Source organism: Rhinolophus sinicus, linkage group LG05, assembly GCF_036562045.2.
Source record: "Rhinolophus sinicus isolate RSC01 linkage group LG05, ASM3656204v1, whole genome shotgun sequence".
NCBI classification, from domain to species: domain Eukaryota; kingdom Metazoa; phylum Chordata; class Mammalia; order Chiroptera; family Rhinolophidae; genus Rhinolophus; species Rhinolophus sinicus.
Window position 1 is genome coordinate 39,082,076 of NC_133755.1, and position 9,202 is coordinate 39,091,277.

Sequence of the window (9,202 nt, forward strand, 5' to 3'; positions counted from 1 at the left end):
AATAAACACCTGTAAATTAAATGAAAAGAGAATATAAGAGAACATCACCCTGTTTATTTTCACTTTCTGGTTGGTTGCATTCTAGATAAATGACAGTTTATTGTAGAGAGAAACAGGACTTTTCGGAATCTAGGAAATATGTGGAAAGGGAAGGTTGTCAAGCAGGTCAGGAAATTTGAACCTGTTGTCGAGTGTTCTGAATGTTTTTCTTGTTAAATATTATGAGATGCTTACCCATAATTAATTTTAGTTTGTTTTTATGTGAGCTTGAGTTTAAACTTTGGGTAATTTCTTGATGAGTGCTTTTCTTTTCTTTTTTTTTTTTTAATTTAACATCAGATTTTTAATGATTTGCATTTTGTTTCACAACAGTTGCCCAAAATATTCTTGAAAAAGGAGAGCTGTGTTCACCTTTAATACTTAAAAATCACTTGGAGGAAGTTCAATTGAACATGAGTATGTGTTTGCAAGGAAGTAAAACATAACCAGAGTGAGTAACCTCTGTTCTCTGAGGCTTATTAAGCATATCATTTATGCTTGAAATAACAGTGAATTTATTTGTTTTAATGTCCAAAAACTTTGACCCAGGAGTTAAAAGGAGCTAGCTGACCAACACAGTAAAAATAACAGCAAACTTACTTTTTAACTGAGATGATATTTAATTTTATGTCTCTTCATCACCGAACATTCTAAAAACAGTTTGAAATAATTTTCTAGTGTTGGAAACACATTTAAAATGTCTACTCTGATAATATGCGGTGTAGGTCCACCAAATTATCTGAATAACCCAAGTCTCAAAACCTACCCAGGAGATAAAGGAGAATTATTTTTTTAGTTTAAATTATCCAAACTGCTTATCTTTAAAATCCCATGACACTCAGTAATTGCTCAGTTTTCATGAGATCCCTGCTGCCTTGTGGACAGAGTTATATTAATAAAATGAAAGGATTTAAGGAACCAGTATGCCAGGAACAAGCCCTGAAAGGCTCATTTTACTTTAAAAATGTTGTTGTTAAATTAGAGATGATACATAATAATTTAGTTAAATTTAAACAAATCCTGATTAATCTCCTCATATCTCTATATTTTGTTAACTCCTGAGAGATTTTGCTCCGTTGTTTTCCATTTTCTCTAATGGAGTGGTTTGGTCTTAGCTTAATTTGATGTTCACTCCCAGGCCTCTTTCCCAAATGACTTTTTTTTTATTTTCTCTCTAGAAAAATGCTGATGACAACATCTTTTGTTAATACCCTTTATACTAAGCCTTCTCAATTGAATATGGTAACAGTTAATTATTTAATATTTAATAAATAATTTTGGGTCAAACAAGGACTTTTGCCCTCCTACCAGTCATTTTGTAGCTGTAAGTGTACCCTAGAAAGCACAATAGAGAATATGAAACGTACACATTTAGTTGAGTTATTTTACACTCTGAGTTTGATTATAGAGAAAGTGACATTGATAAAATCCTTTTAATAATTAAACACTTGTTTTGTCTTTGGTACAGTGCCATATATACATTGTGGGGTATAAAATCTTAAGATGTGATTACTGCTACCAACTTACTTACAGTATGGATGAAGTGATCATACTTACATATGAACATTCAGTAATTAAATAGCAACATAAGACAGCGTATGACTAAATGTCCAAATAAGCAGTATAAACAGCAAGTACTATAAGGGCTCCCAATAGGAATTAAGTATTAGTAAAGGACATTTGATTTAACCAGTGGAGTCACCTCTTACTTGGATGTTAGGTGCTAATGTTAATCAATATACAATATAAAAACTATTTAAGTCCATTTCCTTGAAAGTCTCTTAAATTGCCCATAGCTTTCAGGATATATAGTCCCCAAAAAATATGTGCTACATTGGATAATGACACACACTCTCTCTCTCAGCAAGTCAGTACAGGTAATGTTTCCTTTGCTGTACAAACAGATAACTGAAGAACCTGGCTCAGATTCATCTTCAAACCCATCAATCAGCCTCAGAATCATGAGCTGCTTATACTATGAGAGGTGCATGGGAAGTGGGCCTGACTGACGGGGCTTCCCTTCCTTCTTTAAGAGAACAGTGGACAGAATTATCCACACTCTACTGTTCTTTTTCTCTCACCCTTTCATTTCTAATAAGCCTGTAGAAATGACCTTACATAAGTTAAATATATGTATGATATGTTCTACTGCATATACGTTACACATACTCTTGCCTTCTCTTTCTCTCTACCCACAATAGATGGTATATTCTAACTTGTTCTATTTGGCTGCATTTAACATTTATGTGGCATGCTTAGCTTAGCATATTATTTTCCCATGATTATTTTTATAAGATCGAAGCTCGTTTATTCAGATCTTTCGTATTCTCTATCATTTTCCTATATCTTCTTTCTTCTCATTTTAGTTTAATAGGAAAAACAATATACTCTTTCTTTCTCTAAGCTAAAACCACCACCTGTTCTGGGTGCCACCCACTGCTTCTCATTTCCTCTAAAATCCAATCCTCTTAAAGATTTACCAATCAGCAAATAATAAGGAACACCTACTCTGATGCAAAGTAATTAGACTAAACTTTGGAAAAGAAGCTTTGAAGTGCATCAGAAAGGAAAATGGAAACAATCAGTAGCTCAAAGAACCATGTTGTAAATGCCACGTTGGTGACACAGAAGGTAATTGGTGTGGCTGTTCAGAGGAGGGAGACACTCATGGCCTGAAGTGACTGGCCAAAAAGGTCTGGGGAAGGGCCAGGAACTAAGTCAAGCCTGGAACCTTGGGTAGGATTCTGATAAGCAAAGGGAAGGATGGGTGCATTCATGATACCGTTCATTCAGACTGGGATAAATGAGTATTACCTGGTCCTGGTCTTCTGTGAGCTCATGATCTAGTGAGGGAGACAGACAGCTAAAAAGATAAATTTCAGCACAGTGTGGTAACTATGTTCATATAGGGATTAGAAGAAAGTTCTGTGGGGACACAGAGACTCTTGGATTTTGATCAGAGGTAGGAAAGGAGAGGTCATTTGAACTTCACTTTAGAGGTGGATAGGGGCTTACCAGGGCACAGAAGGGAGAAAGGCACAATAGATCAAAGAAAGCACGCCTCCTAGGCATGGATCTGGAAAGGGAAAGATGCCCACCATGGCATTGACAGAGGGCTGGGGTTTAGGAAGGGTGGCACATGGGGAAGCAGGTTGTGAAATGTCTTTTATGACTATCGGAGGAGTTGCAATTCATCTTGTAGGAAAAAGGGAGTCAAAAGAGTATTGTAAGTCACAGCATGACATTATCAGATTTGATTTCTTACAAAATGCATTAACCCTGGTGGCAGGGAGACCAGCTGAGATTGAAAACTACACGAGGGCAAGGTTGTGTTTAATCCCTCTTGGTATGCCCAGCACCATCACGTGGTAGGTGCTCTATAATATTTTATTTAATTGAACCTTGTTGTTGCTTGAATTGTCTAAGGAAAGGTTGACAACCCAGACTGAGGCCTTAGCAGCAGAGGTGGAAAGAAGAAAAATAATCTGAGTGAGTTTTGTGAGATGGTATCCCACACAAGTGTATCTCAGACAACAGCGTCTGTTGTCTGATTAGATGTAGTGGAAGGTGAGTAGGAAGAACAGAAAGTTGAAGATAACACTAAGGCATTTCACTTGGGAGACAAGAAGGATTTATCATGAACTAAAACAGAGACCACAGGAGACACAACGGGCTCTCTTTTTGAAGAGGACATGTTTTGTTTTAAGGGCTTGTGGATTTCTTGCTCAACTATGTCCAGTGGGCAACAGGAAATATGAGTCTAGAGAATGCAGTTAAGATTGAGACTGGGGATACAGATTTAAGAGTCATGAGCAAAGAGTAGATGGATTGGGGGTAGATGACACCACAGTGGAATGGCCGCTGTCCGAGGAGTGAATGAGGATTTTACCAGGTTGAGTAGTGTCCACCCCCAAAATTCATGACAACCTGGAACCTCAGAATATAACCTTATTCGGAAATAAGGTCTTTGAAAATGTAATTAAAGTTAAGATGTAGTCCTACTGGATTAGGGTGGGCCCAGGGGTCCTTCTAAGAAGAGAATATAAAAAACACAGACAGCCAAGAAGGCCATGTGAAGACAGAGGCAGAGATTGGAGTTATACATACATATAACTGGGGCTGCCAAGAAAATGTATACACATTTTAAGAGGTATTATCTATGTATTACTTTCTGAAGTTGAATTGAATTATGTAGCAATGTGTAGCAGGACGTTCACTCAAAAAATGGTGTTAATAAAATGAATGGTAGCGTCATTCATTATATTACAATTTTAATACAGTTTTTTCCTTTCTTAAAATGTGTATACATTGTTTTGGCACCCTCTGTATATTGTATATATACCAAGGAATATCAAGGATTGCCATGAATACCCAGAAGCTAGGAAGAGTTAAGGAAGGACCTCTTGTAGAGCCTTCACAGGGAGCAATAACCCGGCGACACCTTGATTTCAGACTTTGAGTCTCCAGAATTGTGAAAGAAGATATTTATGGTGTTTTAGGCTACCCAGTTTGTGGCATTGTTATTGCAGTCCCAGGAGACTCATACAGGGACCGTGGAAGGACCTTGCTCAAGGGTAGCAGAGGAGGACAGATGAAGAGGCAGACCAGTTCCAGAGGGAGGGGAGAGCCTTGTGAGCACAGGTGTGGAGCAGTCGCACAAGCACGGTTCCATTGGAAGAGATAATTTGTGTCAAGGGATGGTTTACAGATAGGGTCCCAAAGGTGCTTAGAAACAGTGTGAGGTTCACTTCTGTGCCAGAAGCAGATACGTGGCTAACCTCTGACTGTCGGGGGCAAGCAGGGCACACTATGGTTCTGAACTATTTCCACATCTTGAATCTTCTGTCTCTGTGTTGGCGTTTCCTCCTCTTGCCTCCAAACTCACACTGGTCTTCACTATTTTGTAAAGGATAAGACAAGTGACCCTGGGTCTAATCTGCTGTCACTTCTCAACTCCCTTTGTACCCACTGCCTCCATTTCCTCACCTACTCATCCTCTGGAATTTGATTTCTCTCCTTAGTTTCCCAGTTAGCCTTGAACTTGTTGCATTCAGTGCCCTTTCCTCTCTCTTCGTTTTCCTTGACCTCACTGCATCTCTGCAGCATTAACATTTCTGATCTTTTCTTCCTTGTTGAAAGTTTGTCTTCCTACGAATTCTCTGCTGCTATATTATTCCAGTTCTTAAATTACATCTCGGTCTCACCAGGGTTCATTCTTCCTGCTGCTGCATAATATGGACTAGATGATTCTCTTGGTTTGGCTATGACTGCTGTGATTCTCTTCCTGTCTCCCCCAGTCAGTTTATGTAACTATTCATTGAATGAATTAATTCAATGCATGTTAATGCCATCAAAATGCGTTCCTCACATCTGACCTCCCTCAGGCCTAATCTAATTTTGGTCAGGAATATTGAGCATTAATTGTAATCTGTGTCACCTTAGAATTCCTCTTATTTTATTTAAAATGTTTCCTTAAGGAACTCTTTGAAGAAAATTTGGAAAATGTAGAAAATGTTAAAGAAAATATTTACCTAATATTTCCTTTCATTTTTTATTTGTAGAGATTTGTTGTTCATTTATACGCATAGTTAAAAGCAAATGTTACATATAAGTGTGTATATCTATAACATATATGATATGTTTGTCTTCTGCTTTTTAATTTAGCATAATATAAACATTTTCATGTTGTTATCAAAGCTCACAAATATTTCTCATGAGTGCATAATATTCTGTTGAGAGTTTATATTCATTTTTTTTCTTAATCATTTTCCTAGGTTCAACATATGAGGTCAGACAATTAAGTTAACAAACTCATCCTAGAATAAGTGCTACATACCTCACTGCTGAATATCACTATGGTCACCTTCAAAGTACTCCCCTTGGGAAGCTATGCACAAATGCCAGCACCTAGTCCACCCTTCAAAGCAATTGGGAACTCTTTTTCTGGAATGGCCATCAGAGCTGTCGTTATATTATTCTCAATGTCCTGAATGTCATCAAAAGATCTTACTTTCAATATTTCCTTTATCTTCAGGTAAAGAAAGAAGCCAGTGGGGGCCAGATAAGGTGAGTAGGGAGGGTGTTCCAATACAGTTTGTTTACTGGCTAAAAACTCCCTCATAGACAGTGCTGTGTGAACTGGTTCATTGTCGTGATGCGAGAACCATGAATTGTTGGTGTCAGGTTTAAGTTTTCCATGCAGCCTTTTCAGCACTTCCAAATAGTAAACTTGGTTAACTGTTTGTCCAGTTGGTACAAATTCATAATGAATAATCCCTCTGATATCAAAAAAAGGTTAGCAACATCATTGCAATAAAGTTCGCAAACTTAATTATCAGCCTTATATAAATTATTTTTATGCTTTTCCATTATAAATCATTCTGCAATAGATATCTTTGAGCATAAAGCTTAATGTTACTCTAGGCTTTTCTTTCTTTCTTCTTCTTTTTTTTAAATAACTTTCCTAAGATGGACTTTTTGGGTCCAGGGTATAAACATTTAAAACTTTAATATAAATTGCCAAGTTGCTTGTAACAAAGTTCTACCAACTTGCATATCAGCAATCTATAAGAGTACCTAATCACCACAGCCCTACTAAAAATGTTTACTTAAATTTTCTGCTCTCTAAGTAGACTTTTTTCCTTTAAGAACACTGATGGTCTCAGTGAATAGACCTACAATTCAGATATTTTTGTGATACATGCATTTAAGGACTGATGGTAGAAACTAAGTTGATGACAAGGGTTTGCCTTTCACTAACAAAATTATGTTTACTTGGAAAGCAGAATCTCAGAAAAGGAATGATCTGAGAAGAAAATTTGATATGCTTTTTAGAGGCAATCTCTTTGAATCTGTGGGACAGTATTTTGGCTTGAATTTCTCTGTAATTCCTTTGCAGAAAAGAAAATATTCTTAATTTCTTAATTTTAAGCAGAAAAACAATTCTAACAGAGAGGGAATAACTTTCTCTCTGCAGATATGAGAGTCCCATATCCTCCCAGTAAATGTCTTCCCAGAGGCATGTATAGATTAACATGTTCTGATATGCTTGTTATCTGCTCGCCAAATGAAGTTATGGTTTAGCAAAGCTTATATGAAAGAAGCGTGCATTCCCTTAATATAAGTATGTGCAGCTTGTGGTGTGTAGGGTCTGTTCAAAACATTAATTAAATTCTTCCTGCTAATTTATACTGAATGTACTGTCAGTTTATAGAAGAGATGCTTTTGTATTTGTAGAGTCCTTTTAAAGAGTCTCAGATCCGATATTTTACAGAAAACAATCTATGTCTTACCAAATCTGAATTTTGGAATCACTCTTGTATAACTTCCTTGGTTTCTGGGGTTAGTAATACTTGAATAAAAGTCAGAGAAAATATAGGTGTTTGATAACATATCACTGGTATGTTCTGTATGCCCAACTTTTGGAAAAATCAAACTGCTATTAATATGTTGAAAGCTACATTTTGTAGAATGTTAAACATTCATGAAAGGAACGATGAAAGAAAGGATAGGTTTCCTGCCAGCATTGCGGTCAGCAGCAATACTCTGGCCTGATTACTTAAGGCGATGTTTTCCCTAAATCAGTCATGAATCAGTAATTATCAAGTTTTGCAATACTAGGCGATTCTCTTGAGACTAGCAAATGATTTGTAACGTTAAGTCGATAGCTTTTTTTTTTTAAAAGAAATAATTTGGTTCCTCTTGATGGGTTTCCCTGGGCACTGGGCAGAACCCCTATTGATTTAATGGGGCTTTGTGTATGGAAGCTTTGGAGACTGAGTTTTCCTACATGATCAAATAGCACATGTTTGCTTTCTTTTCCCACAAAAATAAGAATGCTGCTGGTGTGTGGTGTACTGGTTTCACTTCCATTCATTTGGCTTAACTATTTAAATCACAATTTAGTCCAAAAAGGAAAAAAAAAAAAAAGAAAGATAAAAGAAGTTTCAGATAAAAATTCAGGAATCAAGGTTTTTGCTTTATTTAGTTTTTTCTAGTATGTTTTGGGATGACCTATTTGATTACTATTTTCTTCTACTGTAAGGTTTTCTCTTATGTGCATTGGATTGTGGATATTAGAGTTGGAGGGGACTTGATGAAAATTTTCTAACTCAGCCCTCTATTTTCTGAAGCTCATAGGAGTTAAACTGGCTCAGTTAGAGCCCTGAATTGGTTAGACAGAGATCCAAATGTGGGCTGTTTCTCTTACTTGATAGTGCACTAGTCAACATGGCCGTAATGTGGAGACTTTGTTTCTGAAACAGGAAACCTGGAGCTCAGTGAATTACATCCTTCTGATGTACTGTGTGACGCCAGGATTTTAAACAACTTCTTCCTTAGTTGTCAGTACCTTCATGCTGTTGCCTCTTTTTTACAGTCACCATCCTGAGACTACATATTTTATTCAGGAGTCTTATATAACTCTGCTTTGTCCACCCCCTGCTTGTTTCACTTTGGCGATGCTCTTTTCTCAGGCATATTTTTGACAATACCTTTGTTTGGAGGTTCCTAAGAATTTTAATGTTCTAATGTCCAGGAGGTCCCCTCATTATGGTGACCAAAAAAGAGTCAGCATCCAATGAGCTTTTCTCAATACTCTAAGATCCTCATGTCTCTTCTTCAAAGGGCTACATTTTCAGTCCTAAGTTAGTCTTTGTCTTGGGAGCCCTTTATCTAACACTCATCATCCCCTTGGAGTACTAATGAATTTTGACACTCTGGGGCTCTCCCAGACACACTAATCCCAGAAGTTTGGTTGGGATCTTGGTAGAAGTTATATGTTCCCATTCTCTCTGTTTCCTCACCACCATTCAGACTGGGTGCTGGTACCCTGATTGAGCCTAACTCACAGCTAATCTTCAACATTGTGACAGTTCTGCAGTATGGGTTCCCAGATTCATCTATTGCACTGTCAAGGGGGAACTGGAGAAGTTCCCACAATCACAGGCTTGGAAAGGAGCCCACTGGTCAGTGAATGCTTGAGTCACCCCTAAAAATCGCTGCCAAGTAATTATCTTGCCTGATGGGAAACTTATTACCTTCCAAGGCGGTTCCTTCTCATTTGGACAGCTCCGACTGATGGGAAAGTCTTTGTCATACCTATTCAGGGTTGATGTGTTTCCTGTATTGAGTAAAACAAAATTCTTATTAATTAGGCCCCCCA